This window comes from Ovis aries, chromosome 11, assembly GCF_016772045.2.
Source record: "Ovis aries strain OAR_USU_Benz2616 breed Rambouillet chromosome 11, ARS-UI_Ramb_v3.0, whole genome shotgun sequence".
In the NCBI taxonomy this organism is placed as follows: domain Eukaryota; kingdom Metazoa; phylum Chordata; class Mammalia; order Artiodactyla; family Bovidae; genus Ovis; species Ovis aries.
In genome coordinates this window covers 1,811,998-1,835,525 of record NC_056064.1, presented here as the reverse complement: position 1 = coordinate 1,835,525, position 23,528 = coordinate 1,811,998, and positions in this window count along the sequence as shown.

Here is a 23,528-nt window from a genome sequence, read left to right as displayed (position 1 = left end):
TTTCTGCTGTTTTTATTTGTCATTGTTGTTTGTTTTTTAATAAAGAGGACATGCATGCATCACTTTAGTCATGTCCGACTCTGTGATCCTATGAACTTGCCAGGCTCCTCTGTCTATAGGATTCTCTAGGCAAGAACACTGGAGAGGGTTGCCATGTCCTCCTCCAGGAGACCTATTCTTCTAACCCAGGGATCAAACCCACAACCCTTAGGACTCCTTCATTTGTAGGCAAGTTCTTCACCACTGAGCCACCTGGGGGGACCCCGCCCACCCCACACACATATTTTATAGAATGTCCTATAAATATCACTTAGGTCTGTCTGGGTTAATGTGTCTTTTAAGGCTTGTGTCCCCTTTTTGACTTCTGTCTTCAAGACCTGTCGATTGGTGTAAGTGGAATGTTAAATTTCCCACTCTTTTTGTGTTACTGCTGTTTTCCCCTTTTAAGGCTGTTAGCATTTGACTTACATATTAAAGTGCTCATATGTTGGGTGCATATATATTTAGAATTGTTGTAGCTTCTTGCATTGATTCCTTGATCATTATGCAGTGTCCATCTTTTCCTCTTGTAATAGCATGTATTTTAGTCTATTTCAATAATCTTTTTAAATAGTTTATTTCATCTGATATGACTATTGAAACTCCAGCTTTTTTTGATTTCCATTTGCAAGGACCTTTTTTTGTTGTTGTTGTTCACACCCTTTCTTTCAGTCTGTATGTGCCACTAGATCCTAATGCATCTTTTTAGACAGCATGTATATGTGTCTTACAAAAAAAGTCTATTCAGCTGGTCTATGTCTTTCAGTTGGAGCATTTAATCCATTTACATTTAAGAAAATTAACAATGTATATTTTCCTATTGATGTTTTCTTTTATCAAATTCAGATATAAATATTTTACAGTACTGTATTAGTCTCTGCTGTACAATGAAGTGAATTAGCTATGTGTATGCATATATCTCCTCCCTCTTATACTTCCTGCTGACACCTACAATTCAACCTATCTAGCCCATCATACAGCACTGAGCTGAAATGCCTGTTCTTTATAGCAGGTTCCCACAAGCTATTTACAGTTGTTAGTGTATATATTAGAGAAGGCAATGGCACCACACTCCAGTACATTTGCCTGGAAAATACATGAACAGAGGAGCCTGGTAGGCTGCCGTGCGTGGGGTCTCTAAGAGTTGGACATAACTGAGAGACTTTACTTTCACTTTTTACTTTAATGCATTGGAGAAGGAAATGACAACCCACTCCAGTGTTCTTGCCTGGAGAAACCCAGGGACCGGGAAGCCTGGTGGGCTGCCATTTATGGGGTCACACAGTCGGACACGACTGAAGCGATTTAGCAGCAGCAGCAGCAGTGTATATATCTCAGTCTCAATCTCAACCTCCCAATTTGTCCCACCCTTCCCTCATCATGTCTCTTCTCTATGACTGCATCTCTATTCCAGTCCATAAAATAGATAAATCTGTACCACTTTTCTAGATTCAACATAAATCTATTAATATAGGATACTTTTTTTTTTTTCTTTCTGACTTACCTCACTCTGAGTGATAGATGCTAGGCCCATCCACATCTCTAAAATGACCCAGTTTCATTCTTTTTTTTATGGCTTATTAATATTCCATTGCATATATGTACCATATCTTCTTTTGTGTGTGTGTGTGTGTGTGTGTGTGTGTTCAGTACATTTTATTTATTTATTTATTTTATCTTCAATTTTTTTTAATAGAGTTTTTTTTTTAATTTTAGTTTTTTATTTTTTAAATTTTAAAATCTTTAATTCTTACATGCATTCCCAAACATGAACCCCCCTCCCACCTCCCTCCCCATAACATCTTTCTGGGTCATCCCCATGCACCAGCCCCAAGCATGCTGCATCCTGCGTCAGACATAGACTGGCGATTCAATTCACTTGATAGTATACATGTTAGAATGTCATATCTTCTTTAAAAAACTAAGATCATGGCATCTAGTCACATCACTTCATGACAAATAAATGGAGAAAAAAGGAAACAGTGGTGGATTTTAACTTCTTGGACTCCAAAATCACGGTGAACAGTGACTGCCATCACAAAATTAAAAGATACTTGCTCCTTGGAGGATAATCTATGACAAACCTAGAGAGCATATTAAAAAGCAGAGACATAACTTTGCTGACAAAGGTCTATGTAGTCAAAGCTGTGGCTTTTCCGGTATTCATGTATGAATGTTAGCATTGGATAATAAAGAACACGGAGCACTGAAGAAATGACGCTTTTGAACTCTGGTGCTGGAGAAGACTTTTGAAAGTTCCTTGTACAGCAAAGGGATCAAATCAGTCAATCATAAAAGGAATAAACCCTGAATATTCATTAGAAGAACTGATACTGAAGCTGAAATTCCAATGATTTGGCCACATAATGAGAAGAGCAGAGAATATTGTAAAATAATTAGCCTCCAATTAAAATAAATAAATTTATATTTAAAAAAAAAGACCTTGACGCTTGGAAAGATTGGGTGCAGGAGGAGAAGGAAATGAGTTGGTGGATGGTATCACTGATTCAATGGACATGAATTTGAACATACTCAAGGAGATAGTGAAGGACAGGAAAGTTTGGTGTGCTGTAATCCGTTGGGTTTCAGAAAGTCAACAATGACCTGAAGATTGAACAACAACAACAACTATATCTTTTTGATCCATTCATCTTTCATTAAACATTTAGGTTGCTTCCATATCCTGGATATTGTAAATAATACTGTAATGCATACTGGGATATATGTGTCCTTTTGAATTATGGTTTTCTCATGGTGTATACCCAGTACTAGGGTTGCTAGATCATATGACAGCTCAATTTTTTAAGGAAACCTCTATATTGTCTCCATAGTGGCTGTATTAACTTATATTCCCATCAGCTATTCATGAGAGTCTTCTTTTCTCCACATGCTCTTCAGCATTTATTAGTTATAGATTTTAGATTTTTTTTTCTATGAAGTATTTATTTATTTATTTATTTATTTATTTATTTTGAAATTTAAGTCTTTTATTTTTTATTTTTTTTTATTTTTTAAATTTTAAAATCTTTAATTCTTACATGCATTCCCAAACATAAACCCCCCTCCCACCTCCCTCCCCATAACATCTTTCTGGGTCATCCCCATGCAAGACAGGGAAAGAGACACAGATGTGTATAACGGACTTTTGGATTTTAGATTTTTGATGATAGTCATTCTGATGAGTGTGATGTGATACTTTATTGTAGTTTTGATTTGTATTTTTCTAACAATTAGTGGGGCTTCCCTAGTGACTCAAACCTAAAGAATCTGTCTGCAATGTGGGAGAGCCAGGTTCAATTCCTGGGTTGGGAAGATTCCCTGGAGAGGGAAATGACTCACCACTCCAGTACTCTTTCCTGGAGTATTCCATGGACAGAAGAGCCTGGCAGACTAAAGCCCATGGGATCACAAAGAGTCAGACATGACTAAGTGCTTATCACTTTCATTTTACTTTCAACAATTAGTGATGTTAATCATCTTTTCAAGTGCCTATTGGCCATTGGAGAGGTGTTTATTTACATCTTCCATCCATTTTCTAATGGAGTTGTTTTATTTTTTAATTCAGCTTTTTTTTTATTTTTGTGGCTATTTGTATATTTTGGGGAGATAAATCCTCAGTTTGTTCTTTCATTTGGAAACATATTCTCCCTTTATGTGGGTTGTCTTCCCTTGTTTATGGTTTCCTTCACAGTATAAACTCTTTAAACTTTAACTGGTCATATTTCTTTATGCTTGTTTTTATTTACATTACTCTAGGAGTGAGTTGAAAAAGATCCTCCTCTCATTTGTGTCAAAGAATGTTTTTCCTAAGTTTTAATTTAAGCCGTTATAGTGTCTGATCTTACTTTTAGGTCTTAAATATATTTTTAGTTTATTTTTATGTATGGTGTTAGGTAGTGCTCTAATTTCATTCCTTTATATGTATTTGTCCAGTTTTCCCAGCACCACGTGTTGAAAAGTTTGTCTTTTCTCCATTGTATATTCTTGTCTCCTTTGTCATAGATTACTTGATCATATGTTTGTGGGTTTACCTCTGGGCTTTCTATCTTGTACCATTGATCTATGTTTCTATTTTGGTTATCATAACAGAAATACTCCCTTAATTACCGTAGATTTGCAGTATACTTTTTAAACAAGAAGCCTGATTCCTTCAGCTCTGTCTTTCTTTCTCAGAGTGTTATGGCTATTTGAGGTCTTTAATGTTTCCATACAAGTTGCAATTTTTTTGTTTGTTTGTTTAATTCTCTGAAGAATGCTATTGGTAGTTTGATAGGGATTGCATTGAATCTGTAGATTGCTTTCAGTATCCTATTCCTTTTCACAATATTGATTCTTCAATTCCAAGAATATGGTATATTTCTCCAACTGTTTGTATCATCTTTGATTTCTTTCATCAGTGTTTTACACTTATCTGAATACAGGTGTTTGCCCTCACTAGAGAAGTTTATTCTTAGGTATTTTATTCTATTCACTGCAATGGTAAATGGGGTTGTTACTTTAATTTATCTTTCTGAACTTTCATTTTTCCTGTATAGGAATCCAAGAGATTTCTGTGCATTTCTTTTTATATTCTATAAATTTACTAAATTTATTGATTGGCTCTCATAGTTTTCTGATGGTGTCTTTAGGTTTATCTATGTATACCAACATAGCAACTGTAAACAGTGGCAGTTTTACTTCTTTTCCAATTTATAGTAGAAATTTTCTGACTGCCTTTGCTAGAACTTCCAAAACTATGTTGAATAACAGTGGTGAGAGTGGGCATCCGTCTTTTGTGCCTGATCTTAGATAAAGTGAATTGTTTTGTTTTATTTTTAACAACTGAGAAAGATTTTTGCTGTATGTTAGTTGTATATAGTCTTTATTATGTTTAGGAAAATTCCTCATATGACCACTTTCAAAGAATTTTTACCATAAATGGGTGGTGAATTTTTTCAAAAGTTTTGTGCATCTCTTGAGATAATCATGTGGTTTTTATTCTTTAATTTGCTAATATGATGCACCACATTTATTTATTTGCATATATTATAGAAACGTTGCATTCCTGGGATAGATCCCACTTGATCATGGTGTCTCATCCTTTTAATGTGTTATTGGATTATGTCTGCTAGTATTTTGCTGAGGGTTTTTTTTATATTTATCAATAATATTGATGTGTAACTTTCTTTTTCTGTGATATCTTTGTGTGATTTTGGTGTCAAGAGTGACAGTTATCAGATTGAATGCATTAGCGAGTGTTCTTCTTCCTGTAATTTTTGGGGAAGAGTTTGAGCAAGATAGGTGTTAGCTGTTCTTCAAATATTTAATAGATTTCAAGTGTGAAGCCTTCTAGTCCTTTTATTTGTTAGAAGATGGTAATTAAAGTTTCAATTTAATCATTTGTGATTAATCTATTTCTATTTTCTAGTCATACATGATTCAGTCTTGGAAGGTTGTACCTACAAAAGATTTTCCCATCTTACAGGTTTTCCATTTTATAGGTATATAGATCTTGTGGTAGACGTTTATTATTCGTTTTTTATTTTTGTGGTGTCAGTTGTAATTTCTCATTTTTCACTTTCAATTGTATTGATGTGAGCCTTGTTTCCTTTTTTCTTCATGAGTCTGGCTAAGTGTTTATCAATTTTATCTTCAAAAAGAACCAACATTTAGTTTTATTGATCTTTGCTATTTTTTTCTTCATTTCACTTTAATTTCATTTTACTATGATATTTATGATTTATTTCCTTCTACTAATTTTAGGTTTTCTTTGTTCTTCTTTTTCCTAGTTGCCTTAGGATTGAGATTAAGTTGTTTATTTGACATTTTTTCTCGTTTATTGAAGTAGGATTTTATTGCTATAAACTTCTCTCTTAGGATTGCTTTTGCTGCATCCAATTTGAACTGCAGGGTTTTCAAACTATATTTGTTTCTAGGTATTTTTTTTAATTACCTTTTTGACTTCTTAAGTGATCTCTTAGTTACTTAGTGGTGTGTTGTTCATCTTCTATATATTTGTACTTTTTAATGGTTTTCTTTTTCTTGTAATTGATTTCTATTCCTGTAGCACTGTGGCCAGAAAACATGCTTGAAGCCATTTGTTTTCTTAAACTTATTGATGTTTTATTTCTGACCCAGAATGTTATCCATCCTGGAGAGTATTCCATGAGTACTTGCAAAGAAATTGTATTCAGCCGCTTCCGTGTTATATGTCCTATAAATACCACCTAAGTCTATTTGGTGCATTGTGTCATTTAAAGTTAGTGTTTCTTTATTTTACACCTGAAACAAGACCAGAGGCTAACTGTGGTTCAGATGAAGTGCTCCTTATTTCAAAATTCAGACTTAAGTTGAAGAAGGTATGGAAAACCACTAGACCATTCAAGTATAACCTAAATCAAATCCCTTACTATTATACACTGGAAGTGACAAGTAGATTCAAAGGATTAGATCTGATAGACAGAAGGCCTGAAAAACTATGGATGGAGGTTCATAACACTGTACAGGGGCAGAGATCAAAACCATTCCCTAGAAGAAGAAATACAAAAAGGAAAAAATTTTGTCTGAGGAGACACTAAAACTAACTGAGAAAAGAAAAGAAGCAAAAGGCAAAGGAAAAAAAGAAAGATATATTCATCTTACCACAGATTTCCAAAGAGTACCAAGGACAAATAAGAAATCTTTCCTAAGTGATTAATATAAAGAAATAGAAATATATATACAAACTAGCAACGCTGAAGAAGCTGAAGTTGAACGATTTTATGAAAACCTACAAGACCTTTTAAACTAACACCCAAAAAAGATGTCCTTTTCATTATAGGGGACTGAAATGCAAATGTAGGAAGTCAAGAAACACCAGGAGTTACAGGAAAATTTGGCCTAGAAATGCAGAATGAAGCAGGGCAAAGACTAATAGAGTTTTGCCAAGAAAATGCACTAGTCATAGCAAACACCCTCTTCCAAAAACACAAGAGAAGACTCTACACATGGACATCACCAGATGGTCAACACCGAAATCAGATTGATTATATTATTTGCAGCCAAACATGAAGAAGCTCTATACAGTCAACAAAACAAAGACCAGGAGCTGACTGTGGCTCAAATCATGAACCCCTTATTACCAAATTCAGACTGAAATTGAAGACAGTAGGGAAGACCGCTAGACCAATCAGGTATGACCTAAATCAAATCCCTTATGATTATACAGTGGAAGTGAGAAATAAATTTAAAGGCCTAGATCTGATAGATAGAGTGCTTGATGAACTATGGAATGAGGTTCTTGACATTGTACAGGAGACAGGAATCAAGACCATCCCATGGAAAAGAAATGCAAAAAAGCAAAATGGCTGTCTGGGGAGGCCTTACAAATAGCTGTGAAAAGAAGAGAGGTGAAAAGCAAAGGAGAAAAGGAAAGATATAAGCATCTGAATGCAGAGTTCCAAAGAATAGCAAGAAGAGATAAGAAAGCCTTCTTCAGCGATCAATGAAAAGAAATAGAGGAAAAGAACAGAATGGTAAAGAGTAGAGATCTCCTTAAGAAAATTAGAGATACCAAGGGAACATTTCATGCAAAGATGGGCTCAATAAAGGACGGAAATGATCTGGACCTAACAGAACCAGAATATATTAAGAAGAGGTGGCAAGAATACACAGAAGAACTGTACAAAAAAGATCTTCACGACTCAGATAAGCATGATGATGTGATGACTAATCTAGAGCCAAATATCCTGGAATGTGAAGTCAAGTGTGCCTTAGAAAGCATCACTGTGAACAAAGCTAGTGGAGGTGATGGCATTCCAGTTGAGCTGTTTCAAATCCTGAAAGATGATGCTGTGAAAGTTCTGCACTCAATATGCCAGCAAATTTGGAAAACTCAGCAGTGGCCACAGGACTGGAAAAGGTCAGTTTTCATTCCAATTCCAAAGAAAGGCAATGCAAAAGAATGCTCAAACTACCACACAATTGCCCTCATCTCACATGCTAGTAAAGTAATGCTCAAAATTCTATCTCCAAGCCAGGGTTTAGTTCAAGCTGGTTTTAGAAAAGGCAGAGAAATCAGAGATCAAATTGCCAATGTCTGCTGGATCATGGAAAAAGCAAGAGAGTTCCAGAGAAATATCTACTTCTGCTTTACTGACTATGCCAAAGCCTTTGACTCTGTGGATCACAATAAACTGTGGAAAATTCTGAAAGAGATGGGAATACCAGAACACCTAACCTGCCTTTTGAGAAATTTGTATGCAGGCCAGGAAACAACAGTTAGAACTGGACATGGAACAACAGACTGGTTCCAAATAGGAAAAGGAGTACATCAAGGCTGTATATTGTCACCCTGCTTATTTCACTTATATGCAGAGTACATCATGAAAAACGCTGGACTGGAAGAAACACAAGCTGGAATCAAGATTGCTGGGAGAAATATCAACAACCTCAGATATGCAGATGACACCACCCTGTGGCAGAAAGCGAAGAGGAGCTAAAAATCCTGTTGATGAAAGTGAAAGAGGAGAGCAAAAAAGTTGGCTTAAAGCTCAACATTCAGAAAACGAAGATCATGGCATCCGGTCCCATCACTTCATGGGAAATAGATGGGGGAAACAGTGGAAACAGTGTCAGACTTTTTTTTTTGGGGGGGGGTGGGGGGGATGGAGCTCCAAAATCACTGCAGATGATGACTGCAGCCATAAAATTAAAAGATGCTTACTCCTTGGAAGAAAAGTTATGACCAACCTAGATAGCATATTCAAAAGCAGAGACATTACTTTACCGACTAAGGTCCATCTAGTCAAAGCTATGTTTTTTCCTGTGGTCATGTATGAATGTGAGAGTTGGACTGTGAAGAAGGCGGAGCACCAAATAATTGATACTTTTGAACTGTAGTGTTGGAGAAGACTCTTGAGAGTCCCTTTAACTGCAAGGAGATCCCACCAGTCCACTCTGAAGGAGATCATCCCTGGGATTTCTTTGGAAGGAATGATGCTAAAGCTGAAGCTCCAGTACTTTGGCCACCTCATGCGAAGAGTTGACTCATTGGAAATGACTCTGATGCTGGGAGAGATTGCGGGCAGGAGGAGAAGGGGACAACAGAGGATGAAATTGTTGGATGGCATAACTGACTCGATGGATGTGAGTCTGTGTGAACTACAGGAGTTGGTAATTGACAGGGGGGCCTGGCATGCTGCGATTCATGGGGTCACAAAGAGCCAGACTCAACTGAGCGACTGAACTAACTAACTAACTAACTGAAGCAGAAGATGCTAAGAAGAGGTGGTAAGAACACGCAGAAGAACTATATAAAATATTTCCTAATGACCCAAATAACCGTGATGTTGTAATCACTCACCTAGAGCCATACCTCCTGGAATGTGAAGTCAAGTGAGCCTTAGGAAGCATCACTACAAACAAAGCAAGTAGAGGTGATGGAATTCCACTTGAGCTATTCCAAATCCTAAAAGATGATGCTGTGAAAGTGCTGCACTCAAAATGTCAACAAATTTGGAAAAGTTATCAGTGGCCACAGGACTGGAAAATGTCAGCTTTCATTCTAATTCCAAAGAAACACAATGCCAATGAATGTTCAAACTACTGCACAGTTGCAATCATTTCACATGCTAGAAAATCAATGCTCAAAATTCTCCAAGCTAGGCTTCTAAAGTACGTTTAACTGAGAACTTCCAGATGTTCAAACTGAATTTTAAGAAGACAGAGGAGTTAAAAAGTGATCTAGTTTCATTCTTTTACAAGTGGTTGACCGGTTTTCCCGGCACCACTTGTTAAAGAGATTGTCTTTACTCCATTGTATATTCTTGCCTCCTTTGTCAAAGATAAGGTGTCCATATGTGTGTGGATTTATCTCTGGGCTTTCTATTTTGTTCCATTGTTCTATATGTCTGTCTTTCTGCCAGTACCATACTGTCTTGATGACTGTGGCTTTGTAGTAGAGCCTGAAGTCAGGCAAGTTGATTCCTCCAGTTCCATTCTTCTTTCTCAAGATTGCTTTGGGTATTCGAGGTTTTTTGTATTTCCATACAAATCTTGAAATTATTTGTTCTAGTTCTGTGAAAAATGTGGCTGGTAGCTTGATTGGGATTGCACTGAATTTGTAAATTGCTTTGGGTAGTATACTCATTTTCACTATATTGATTCTTCCAATCCATGAACATGGTATATTTCTCCATCTATTAGTGTCCTCTTTGATTTCTTTCATCAGTGTTTCATAGTTTTCTATATATAGGTCTTTAGTTTCTTTAGGTAGATATATTCCCAAGTATTTTATTCTTTTCGTTGCAATGGTGAATGGAATTGTTTCCTTAATTTCTTTTTCTACTTTCTCATTATTAGTGTATAGGAATGCAAGGGATTTCTGTGTGTTGATTTTATATCCTGCAACTTTACTATATTCATTGATTAGCTCTAGTAATTTTCTGGTGGAGTCTTTAGGGTTTTCCATGTAGAGGATCATGTCATCTGCAAACAGTGAGAGTTTTACTTCTTCTTTTCCAATTTGGATTCCTTTTATTTCCTTTTCTGCTCTGATTGCTGTGGCCAAAACTTCCAGAACTATGTTGAATAGTAGCGGTGAAAGTGGATCACTTTTTAACACCGCACACAAAAATAAACTCAAAATGGATTAAAGATCTAAATGTAAGATCAAAAACTATAAAACTCCTAGAGGAGAACATAGGCAAAACACTCTCCGACATAAATCACAGCAGGATCCTCTATGATCCACCTCCCAGAATTCTGGAAATAAAAGCAAAAATAAACAAATGGGATCTAATTAAAATTAAAAGCTTCTGCACAACAAAGGAAAATATAAGCAAGGTGAAAAGACAGCCTTCTGAATGGGAGAAAATAATAGCAAATGAAGCAACTGACAAACAACTAATCTCAAAAATATACAAGCAACTTATGCAGCTCAACTCCAGAAAAATAAACGACCCAATCAAAAAATGGGCCAAAGAACTAAATAGACATTTCTCCAAAAAAGACATACGGATGGCTAACAAACACATGAAAAGATGCTCAACATCACTCATTATTAGAGAAATGCAAATCAAAACCACAATGAGGTACCACTTCACACCAGTCAGAATGGCTGCGATCCAAAAATCTGCAAGCAATAAATGCTGGAGAGGGTGTGGAGAAAAGGGAACCCTCCTACACTGTTGGTGGGAATGCAAACTAGTACAGCCACTATGGAGAACAGTGTGGAGATTCCTTAAAAAATTGCAAATAGAACTCCCTTATGACCCAGCAATCCCACTTCTGGGCATACACACCGAGGAAACCAGAATTGAAAGAGACACATGTACCCCAATGTTCATCGCAGCACTGTTTATAATAGCCAGGACATGGAAACAACCTAGATGTCCATCAGCAGATGAATGGATAAGAAAGCTGTGGTACATATACACAATGGAGTATTACTCAGCCGTTAAAAAGAATTCATTTGAATCAGTTCTGATGAGATGGATGAAACTGGAGCCAATTATACAGAGTGAAGTAAGCCAGAAAGAAAAACACCAATACAGTATACTAACACATATATATGGAATTTAGGAAGATGGCAATGACGACCCTGTATGTTAGACAGGGAAAGAGACACAGATGTGTATAACGGACTTTTGGACTCAGAGGGAGAGGGAGAGGGTGGGATGATTTGGGAGAATGACATTCTAACATGTATACTATCATGTGAATTGAATCGCCAGTCTATGTCTGACGCAGGATGCAGCATGCTTGGGGCTGGTGCATGGGGATGACCCAGAAAGATGTTATGGGGAGGGAGGTGGGAGGGGGGTTCATGTTTGAGAATGCATGTAAGAATTAAAGATTTTAAAATTTAGAAAATAAAAAACTAAAAATAAAAGAAAAGAAGAAGAGGAATCAGAGATTAAATTCCCAACATCTGCTGGATTATAGAAAAAGCAAGAGAATTACAGAAAAATATCTACTTCTGTTTTATTGACTAGGCTAAATCCTTTGACTGTATGGATTACAATAAACTATGGAAAATTCTTCAAGAGATGGGAATGCCAGATCACCTGACCTGCCCCCTGAGAAATTTGTATGCATGTCAAGAAGCCACAGATAGAACAGGACATGGAACAATGGCTTAGTTCCAAATTGAGAAAGGAGTATGTCATGTCTGTATATTGTTACCCTGCTTATTTAACTTCCATGCAGATTCAGTTCGGTTCAGTTCAGTCACTCAGTCATGTCCGACTCTTTGCGACCACATTAATCTCAGCACGCCAAGCCTCCCTGTTCATCACAATCTCCCGGAGTTCACTCAGACTCATGTACATCTAGTCCATGATGCCATCCAGCCATCTCATCCTTGATCGTCCCCTTCTCCTACTGCCCCCAATCCCTCCCAGCATCAGAGTCTTTTCCAATGAGTCAACTCTTCACATGAGGTGGCCAAAGTACTGGAGTTTCAGCTTCAGCATCATTTCCTCCAAAGAAATCCCAGGGTTGATCTCCTTCAGAAAGGACTGGTTGGATCTCCATGCAGATTACGTCGTGTGACATGCTGGGCTGAATGAAGCAAAAGCTAGAATCAAGTTTGCCAAGAGAAATATCAATAAGCTCAGATATGTGGATAACACCACCCTTATGGCAGAAAGCAAAGAAGAACTGAAGAGCCTCTTGATGAAAGTGAAAAAGGAGAGTGAAAAAGCTGTCTTAAATCTCAACATTCAAAACACTAAGTTTATGGAATCTGGTCCCATCACTTCATGGCAAATAGATGGGGAAACAATGGGAACAATGACAGATTTTATTTTCTTAGGTTCAAAAATCACAGCAGATAGTGACTGCAGCCAGGAATTTGAAAGATGCTTGCTCCTTGGAAGAAAAGCTGAAACAAACCTAGACGGCATATTAAAAGGCAAATACATTACTCTACTGACAAATTCAAAGTTATGGTTTTTCCAGTAGTGATGTGTGGATGTGAGATTGGACTATAAAAAAGCTGAGCACTGAATAATGGATGCTTTTGAGCTATGGTGTTGGAGAAGACTCTTGATAGTCCCTTGCACTGCAAGAAGATCAAATGAGTCAATCCTAAAGGAAATCAGGCCTGAATATTCATTGCTGAAGCTGAAGCTTCAGTACTTTAGCCACCTGATATGAATAGTCTACTCATTGGAAAACACCCTGGTGCTGGGAAAGATTGAAGGCAGGAGGAGAAGTGGATGGCAGAGGATGAGATGTTTGGATGGCATCACCAACTCAATGAACGTGAGTTCGAGTATGCTTTGGGAGTTGGTGATGGCCTGGTATACTCCAGTCCATGGGGTGAGAAAGAGTCAGACACGACTGAGTGATTGAACTAACTAACTAACTCTGCTAAATAAGCAAGGTGTCATTATACAGCCTTGATGTATTCCTTTCCCAATATAAACCTTTCCATCATTCCATGTCTGGCTCTAACTGTTGCTTTTTGACCTGCATACAGATTTCTTAGCAGTCAGGTAAGTTTTTCTGGTTTTCCCAGTTCTTCAAGAATTTTCTACTGTTTGTTGTGATCCACAATGTTGATAGTCAATGAAACAGAAATATATGTTTTTATTGAATTCCCTTGACTTTTCTCTGATCCAACAGATGTTGGCAGTTTGATGTCTGGTTCCTCTGCCTTTTCTAAACCCAGCTTGTACATACTAGAGTTATCAATTCATATAATTTTGAAGAATTTGGGGCATAACCTTGCTAGCATGTGAGATCAGCACAATTGTATGGTAATTTGACATTCTTTGGCATTGCCTTTCTTTGGGATTGGAATGAACACTGACTGTTGTTAGTCTTGCGACTTGCTGAGTTTTCCAAATGTATTGACATAATGACTGCAGCTCTTTAACAGCATCATATTTTAGGATTTGAAATAGCTCAGCTAGAATTCCATCAGTTGCAGTAGATTTATTTATAGTGATATTTCCTTATTCCCACTTGACATCACACTCCATGATGTCTGACTAGGTGAGTGACCACACCATCATGGTTATCCGGGTCATTAAGATCTTTTATTTTTGTATAATTCTTCTGTATATTGTTGTCACCTCTTCTTAATCTCTTCTGGCTCTTTTAGATCCTTGTTGTTTCTGTCCATTATTTTGCCCGTCTTGCCTTAAATATTCCCCTGATGTCTCCAATTTTCTTGAAGAGATTGATAGTCTTTCCGATTCTATTGTTTTCCCCTACTTTTTTGCATTGTCCACTTAAGAAGCCTTTCTTATCTCTCCTCGCTATTCTCTGGAATTATTCATTAATTTGGATGTACTCTTCTCTTTCTCCTTTGCCTTTCTCTTTCCTTCTTTTCAAGCTATTTTTAATGCCTCTTCAGGCAATCAGTTAGCCTTCTTGCATTTCTTTTTTTGGGGGAATGGTTTTGGACATGCCTCCTGTACAATGTTACAAACTTCCATCCTTAGTTCTTCAGGCACTCTGTCTACCAGATCAAATTCCTTCAATTTATTTTCACCTCTACTGTATAATGATAAAGGATTTGATTTAGGTCATACTTGATTGGTCTTATGGTTTTCTCTACTTCAATTTAGAACTGAGTTTTGCTATAAGGATCTCATGATTTTAGCTTTTGTTGTCTATAAAACATTTTATTTTTCTGTCAAATTTTAATGTGATACTTACTGGGTAAATTCATCCTAGTTGTAAGTTTTTCTCTTTCACCACTCCAAATATATCCTGTCTCTCCCTTCTAGTTTGTAAAATTTCTGCAGAAAAATTAGCTGAAAATTTTATGGTGATTCCCTTGTATGTTATATTGTGTTTTTCCTTTGCTGTTTTTCGTATTTTCTCTTTGCATTTACGTTTTATGTTAATTTAAGTATTTTGTTTGTTTGTTTATCTCCTAGGTTTTATCATGGGACATCACTTTCTGGATTTGGATCACTATTTTCCTTCCCGTATTAGAGAAGTCCTTAACTATAATCTCTTCAAATAATTTCTCAGGCACTTTCTCTTTCTCTTTTTAATTGGGGACCACTATAATTCAAGTGTTGATGCACTTTTTGTTGTCCCATAGTTCTCTGAGTCTGTCTTCAATTATTTTTATTTATTTTTCTTTATCCTGCTTCTCAACAGTTTTTTCCACCATTTTCTTGCAAGCTCACGGACCCATCCTTCTGCCTCAGTTATTCTGCTAGTAATTCCTTCTAGTGTATTTTTATTTATGTTATTGTGTTGTTCATCTCTGTTCTTTAGTTCTTCTAGGTCTCTTTTAAGCCTTTCCCATATTTTCTTGATTTATGCCTGCATCTTATTTCTGAAATTTTAGATCACCTTTACTACTATTTCTCTGAATTCTTTTCCAGCGAGGTTGCCTATTTCCTCTTTATTTATTTTGTGTCATAGGTTTTTACCTTACTGCTTCATCTATAACTTTTTTGTCTTTCCTCATTTCAATTTTTCATGTGTATGACTTTGTTCCTGTTCATTTGGTGTGAGGTTTCCAGCATTGACATTTGCAGGCATATTGGTAGATTCAGGTCTTGGTGCTGAGATGAGGACTCTCTGAGAACTCACTCTGACTCATAATCACTAGTGTGAGGTTCTCTTTTAGTGTAGTAATTCAAACTTGCTGCTCCCACCACAGAAGTTCAGGCCTGACCACAGGCCCGAGAATCAACATTAAAAAAAAAAAAAAAAAAAGGACCATAAGAACAAAGAATAAAACATAAAATTATAAAGTAAACAGATAGAATATAAAAAATAAATAAAAATATAAATGAGAGAACCAGAAAATAAAACATAACCACAATAATTAGCGACAACAACAACAAAAGACTGTAGGGGCTCCAGAGTTTCTCCAGCCTCAGAATAGAGAGAGCCAGTCCTGGGACCTCAGCAGGTTCCTGGGGCCCAGATGTGTGTGGGGAAACCCTAAATAACTTCCCTCAATCATCCAACCCTCATTGTTCCCTCCTCATTTACTTCTATGCTTCCTTTCCCACCTCCCTCTCCCCCGAGTCCCTGGGATCCACACAGCAGAGGGATGCCTCAGAAGGACAATAAGGCCCAGGGCCCCAGCAGGCTCTATGGCTGGGGGAAATACTACAACATTACTCCCTAATCCTGGGCTCCTGGAGGGTGCCTCCCTGTTTGCCTCTATGCATCCTCCTCCCTCCATCTCTCCCTCCTGGGCTGAAGGGGACCTGGAAGGTGGAAGACCAGCCCAGGAACCCAGAAAACACCCTGGGCACAAATGGATGGGGAAACAGCAGCATTCCCCTCTGATTCTCTGAACCCCCAAGGATCTCTCCCTGTCCTTGTTTAATCCCCTGTTGGTAAGTAGACCTCACCAGGCATGGAAACACTTTCTCTCCCTCAACTGCCCCTCAGGGGAGCCATTCCTTTCTCATCTCCATTTCTCCTTCCTCCTCACTCTGAAACGTTGTTACTGAAACACGAAAGATGCTGGGATTCTTGGTCTCCGGAGGAGAAGAATTCAATCCAGGGCCAGAGAAGAGGCTTGATGGCTTAGAGCTTTTGTGTAATAAAGTTTTATTAAAGTATAAAAGAGATAGAGAATGCTTCTGACATACACATCAGAATGGTGCAGAAAGAATATCCCCCTGCCAGTCTTTTGCTGGATGTTATATAGTTACTAGCAGTCTGTTAGTGAAATTAAGGAATATCTCAAAACTCAGAGAATGGCACCAAGCCTCTCACCCACAAGGTGCATTTTGAGATAGTCTTGGCACCAAGTGAGTCATTCTAGGCCACAAAATGATTGACTTGAATCTTGAAGAAAGGCAGATTACCATACAAATAGTTTTGTTAACATAGATTAGGCGAACAATGTATGAGAATAACATACTGGTTTGTCAAGTCAGTTCTGAGCCTGTAGGAAAACCGATTTGAAGACAGAGACAGGGGTAAATGCATAACACAGCAACATATCTTAAGACAAACATTTCCATAAGAAAAAATGCATTGGCTAGCTCAAAATTGGAGAAAAGTTAAGTTCAGGTGGAACCATGTGTCATCATGACAACACAGTATTTTAGAGAAACTTATTTTAAAATTTGTATAGAGAAGGGGAAAAATATATATATATATATATCACTAGTTTGTTTCCTTTTACCTCTTAAGAAAGAGATTAAAAAAAAAAAAGTCTGACACTTGCAGCCTATTCCTTCCATTTGGAGACCCTTGTCTTCCTGTCTGTTACCCTCTCAGCTCCTTTCCATATCCTCCATGGTCACTCAGGGATGCCTCCTGTCCCCTTGAGTAACAAGGTACCACACCATTGTCTGGTAGATGCCCTAGTTGTGAGGGTCATTAGTATTTGCTGTAAAGCTAGCTTGAAACTGTTGAATTCTCTTAGCTTTTGTTAATCTCGAGTTTTTTTTATTTACCCATAGAATCTGAATGAGAGCTCACTGGGTCAATTATTCTTGATTGTAGGCTTTCCCCTCTCATCACTTTAAATATATCATACCATTCCTTTCTGACCTGCAGAATTTCTGCTGAAAAATTAGCTAATAACTTTATAAGCATTCCCATGTATGCTATTTCTTATTATTCCCTTTTTGATTTAAATATTATTTCTTTGTATTAATTTTTCTTGTTTGTTTGATTAATATTAGTCTTGGCATGCTCTTCCTTGAGTTTATCCTGTATAGGACTCTCCATGCTTCCAGGATTTAAGTGACTGTTTGCTTTCCCATGTTAGGGAAGTTTTTGACTGTAATTTCTTCAAATATTTTCTTAGGCCCTTTGTCTTTTTCTTCTTCTTCTTGCATTCCTATAATTTGTATGTTTGTGTGTCTAATGTCTTAGAGGCCTCTGAGACTGTTCTCATTTCTTTTCACTTTCCTTTCTTTATTATTTTCTACAGTAAAGAATTCCATCATTCTGTCCTCTAGGTCACAGATCTGTTCTTCTGCCTCAGTTATTCTATTATTGATTCTTCCTAGTGTATTTTTCATTTCAGTTATTGTATTGTTCATCTCTGTCTGTTTGTTCTTTAGTTCTTCTAGGTCTTTGTTAGACACCTCTCACATCTTCTCAATTCATGCCTCCATTCTTATCCTGATATTTGGATCTTTACTATCATTATTCTGAGTTATTTTTTCATGTAGATTGCTTATCTCCTCTTCATTTATTTGTTTTAATAGGTTTTAATCTTGCTCCTTTGTTTGTAACATATTTCTTTGTCTTCTCATTTTTTTGAAGCCCTCTATGGTTGTGGTTTTCTTTACACAGACTACAAGACTGTAGTTCCTTTCTCTTCTGGTGTTGTCTGCTCTCTGGTGGGTGAGGTTGGTCTAGAAGCTTGTGCATTTCACCCTTATAGGGGAATTGACTGGTATTGTGGTAATTCAAGACTGGCCTGGATATTAAGTGGGGCTTCCCCTTTGTTTTGTGAATGTCATTGCCCTGTCAAGGACAGAGGATTCTCCCTAGTTGTTGTAGACATCTCAAGATATTTTTCTTAGCTATGTTTCTCATCTGCAGTGTGAGGTAGGCAAGACTGGGACACTCTCACTTGAAGAGTATTCCTCCTCTAGAGGTGTTCACCTATGAATTTGTTCTGTTGTGTCGCCTTTTGCCTGTGGTGTGGGCTCAAAAATTACATGGTTTTTGGCACTAGTCTAGGTTCCACCTTAACTGTGGTTGTGTCAGCAATTGGTGTGCTCACTTTTAGGCATCGCAGTTACTGAGTTACTGGCCCAGATAATCAGAGATCAGTTTCCAAGACTGAAGTAGTTGTGAATGTGGACCTTCATAGGGGTCTGTGAAGGGAGCTCAGACTCTTGTCTGGCCAATCCTTACATATGTGCACCAACAAAGCCCACAGCTGCTAAAGCTAGACCTGTCCCAACTACAGAAACACATGTTGTCCTTTCAGTTGTTTTGCAGGCACTGAATTTAGGAAGTTGTCAGTGGCGGTATAACACCATGTTTCACTATAAGGAGAGATTTCAGTATTTCTTCCATAATCACAAGGCCCCTGAAGCTCAGCTGTGGCTTCTGCCCCACCCCTGTGTGTATGCTTCCAACTGGAGTTTACTCCAGTGGTTGCTGGAGCACATGAGACTGTCAGCCAAGAACAAACTCAGTCAGCAGTTGGGGCAAGCAGGCCTCCAGGAGAGAGGATGCTGGCATAATGATTGGAATGTGTAAGCCCTTCAAGCAGTAATCAGGGCAAGAGGGCCATCCAGGTGAGAGAGTACTGGGGTAGGAATTGGAACACATGAGCCCATCATTTGGTGAACAGGGTAAGCATGTCACCCAGGTTGTGGGGGGAAGGAGACAATGGCAGGAGTTCACTAGCTGGCTCTATCAAGAGCCTTTCCTAGTGCCCTTGGAAGCAGGGGCCAATGAGTGAAGAGACAAGTTGAGATGGCTGTCCTATCCTTTGCCTGTAACTCAGTAACTGTGCTTTCCTTCTATGGTGGAGTCTGGGCTTCCTCCATGAGCATTTCCAATTGAGGAACTCCTCATTTCTGTACCCTTGCAGGCAACAGCAGTCACCCTACTGGGTCTTCTCTTGCAACCCCATGTTTCAAAACCCAGCCCTTATGTGCACTGGCAGGCACCTGTCTCAGGTTGAGGTGCGTAGGGCCATGACATGGAGCAACTGTAATAGGTCTCACTCTGCCCTGTCTGCCACATAACAGTTATCGTGCTCTTCTGTGAGACCTGAAAGCTCCCTTTCTGTCCCAGCTGATATCCCTGCTAATGAAGACCCTTCCCCAGAATGTAGAACCACTGCTCACCCACAAGTCCCTCTTTAGGGGCATGCATTCTATCCTTCTTCTTCTCTTCCATTCCCTTATTTCTTTCATCCTACTGGTGGTATGGGAATCTTTCTCATCCTTTTAGGTGTCAAAAGTCCTCTGCTAGAGTTTACTCTATGAGAGTTGTTCCATTTGTAGATATATTCCTGATGCATTTGTTGGGAGAGAAGAAATCCATGTCCTCCTACTCCCCCACCATCCTGGTAAATCTCTTTCTAATGCTTAATTGAGAAAGTACTAGATAAAGACACATTGAAGAAAATTTTAAGGTCATTTGTCCAAGCCCACATACCATGAGAGGTAAGATCTGTTTATTACAGAAACAGCAGTTCCTTCCACAATCAATAATCCCCTAGTATTCATTTTCTGTAGTGAAATATATAGTCAGAAATCACATGTGTCTGCAAAATCTGAGGTTTTCTGTTGAAACGCAGAGCCCAAAAAGAACATAAAAGTGCTGACTACCTTCTCCTACCAGTTGCCAAGAACTTCTTTGTCAATGGCCCAAGAGTGGGAGATAATCTTGGGTAAATTAAATTTAAATCTTAGATAAGATTACAACCCCTAATTGTAAAGACTAGACATGGCTGGCAAACTGAAATATAAAAATTCAGTTAGATTTTTCATAGCCATATGTCTTTGATATGATTCAATTCAATAAATCACAACATCCATGTTTTTATTGTTTTCTCATCTACTTGCGCATGGGGTAAGCTTATATAATACAGCTTCTATATATAAGCTTATATAATGTTTAGTTGATAGGAGCATGGGCTGGCTTGCTAACTTGTAGTCCTATTTAGGAAATTGATATATTAACCAACCTGAGGCTTAGTTTCCTCTCTGTTAACCTGTTCTAAAACTAGATATCAGTGTACCATTGTTCAGCAAAAAGCTCAGAGCCTTAGTTTCTTCTATATGATTGGGAAATAATGTCTTCATTGAGAAGTATAACAGTAAAATTAATTAGGTTTCTGAAACAAGAATAGAATGTTAATGACAAAATATCATTTCAAGATCATCAGATATTTTTTAAAGCTATTCATTTGTTCATTCATTCATTTAGTTGCTAAATTTTGAACATCTACTTTATATATAGCACTGCTGTACCTGGAGTTATAAATCGAATTTTAGGGAGTTTATGATTCAATCAATACTTCAATACTTTGAACACATGATGTGAAGGACTTACTTACTTATTGGAAAACACCCTGATGTAGGGAAAGATTGAAGGCAGGAGGAGAAGGGGACGACAGACAATTAGATGGTTGGACAGCATCACCAACTTGATGGCCATGGCCATAAGTTTAAGTAAGCTCAGGGAATTGGTGATGAACAGGGATTACTGGCATGCTGCAATCCATGGGGTTGCAAAGAGTCAGACATGACTGAGCAGCTGAACTGAATGGAACTAACTGATGGTTCTGTTAGAGTGATGGAAAATTAAACAATCACTGCTATGACATTAGAGTCTAGGATGCCATAGAAGCACCTAGTTAGGAGAGAAGGGGTCCACAATGGAATGAGGGAAAAAGAGATAAGGAACTTTTGTTAATTGCATGGAGTTAGCCATAAGTGGGCTTCCCTGGTAGCTGAGTTGGTAAAAAATCTGCCTCCAATGCAGGAGACCTTGGTTCAATTCCTGGGTTGAGAAGATCCCCTGGAGAGGAGATAGGCTACCCATTCCAGTATTCTTGGGCTTCCTTTGTGGCTCAGCTGGTAAAGAATCCACATGCAATGTGGGAGACCTGGATTCCATCCCTGGGTTGGGAAGATCCCCTGGGGAAGGGAAATGCTACCCACTCCAGTATTCTGACCTGGAAAATTCCATGGACTGTATAATCCATGGGGTCACAAAGAGTTGGACACGACTGAGTAAATTTCACTTTCAGCCTAAAGTACCTATTGATAACCTATTAATAATAAATTCTAAAATACAACTATAATCGTTTAAAATTATTTAATAGTGAAGAAATGAACACTGACCAACATTTAATGAGATTTAGGTCTAAATGGAAGAAAAATAGATGGTGTGTTAGTTAAAGCAGAGAGTAACGAGTGTTCTGAACTTATAATCTTTTATAAAATACTTTTGACGATGAAGAACAAGGACATGATTAGAAGCTCTCAAGTATTATAAAAGTTAGTATTACATAAACCATGAGTGGTTATATTAACATATATACATTTATAAAATAAATTATTTGTAATAGTCATTTGTAATCCTATCACTTATATTTAAAGACTAGTATCATTTTTGTGTTTAATCTTGTATTTTATATATATATATATATATACATAAGTAAATAAACATAAACACATGTGATTAATTTTAATTAATATTGGTTCATTCCACACATGTTGCTTTGCAATTTTTTTTCCAGTGAAATATATACACTGAAACCCTTTCCAGGTTAATAAACGTACATACTTATTCTTAACAACTACACATAATTTTACATAATTTTACTAATATAGCTAGTCTCATTCTATGTTGTCATTCTCTCCTTATTTAAAAATTAGTGTATTTTAATTGTTCATAAATACAAAAATACAATTATGACATGTACATTTGTGATTATTTTATTGAGATAATTATATATCTGTCCAATTTTTTCCTTTATAAAGAATTTCTAAAACTATATTAGCTTTTGCACTAAAATTTTCACTGAGTTTGAACATTTACTCTAAAGTTGCCCTAAGGTACATACGCTGAGAAAAATAGTAACAAAGTAGTTAAACCCAGGTTCAGACTGATTTAAAGTGAACCACACTTGGGGAGGATAGCAGGTCAGTATAGAAAACAGTACTTCAGAGCTTGGGGGTTTAAAGAAAACATATCCATGATTAAAGCAGAGAAGAAAGAGGAAAATAACTAAATTAAGAAAGGTGCATAGAAAAAACAATACAGGGGAGAGATTAGAGGGTCAAGGAGCCATTGACATTTGTGAAACAGGAGACCTTCGGAGTCTCCTGAGTGGGAAGGAGTTGATTTGAGTGGATTTGAGTTTAAAATTTGTAACTCAACTATAACTCAATTGTAACTAACAAAACGTGGTCTGCTGGAGGAGAGAATGGCAAATCACTCCAGTATTCTTGCCATGAGAACTACAAGAACATGAATAGTATGAAAAGGCAAAAAGGTATGACCCTGGAAGATGAGACCCCCAGTTCAGAAAGCGGCCAATATACCACTGGGGAAGAGAAGGGGGCAATTACTAACTAATTACTAATTGTTACCTCCAGAAACAATGGAGTGGCAAGGCAGAGCAGAAATGATGCTCAGTTGTGTATGTGTCTGGTGATGAGAGTAAATTTCAATGCTGAAAAAAACAATATTGCAAACGAACCTGAAATGTTAGATACATGAGTGCCTGCTTAGTCATTTCAGTCTTATCCAACTCTTGGTGACACTATGATCTTTAGCCCACCAGGCTCCCCTGTCCATGGGATTATCCAGGCAATAATACTGGAGTGGGTTGCCATACCCTCTTCCATGAGATCTTCCTGACTCAATACTTAAACGTGAGTCTCTTATGTATGCTGCATTGGCAAGTGAATTCTTTACCACTAACCCCACGTGGGAGCCATGTTAGGTACATGAATCAAGGTAAACTGGGAGTGATCAAGCAGAAGATGGCAAGAGTGAACATCAACATCTTTAAGATCAGTGAATTAAAATAAATTTTAAAAGGTGAATTTAATTTTACTGTGGAAAATAATCCCTTAGAAGAAATGAAT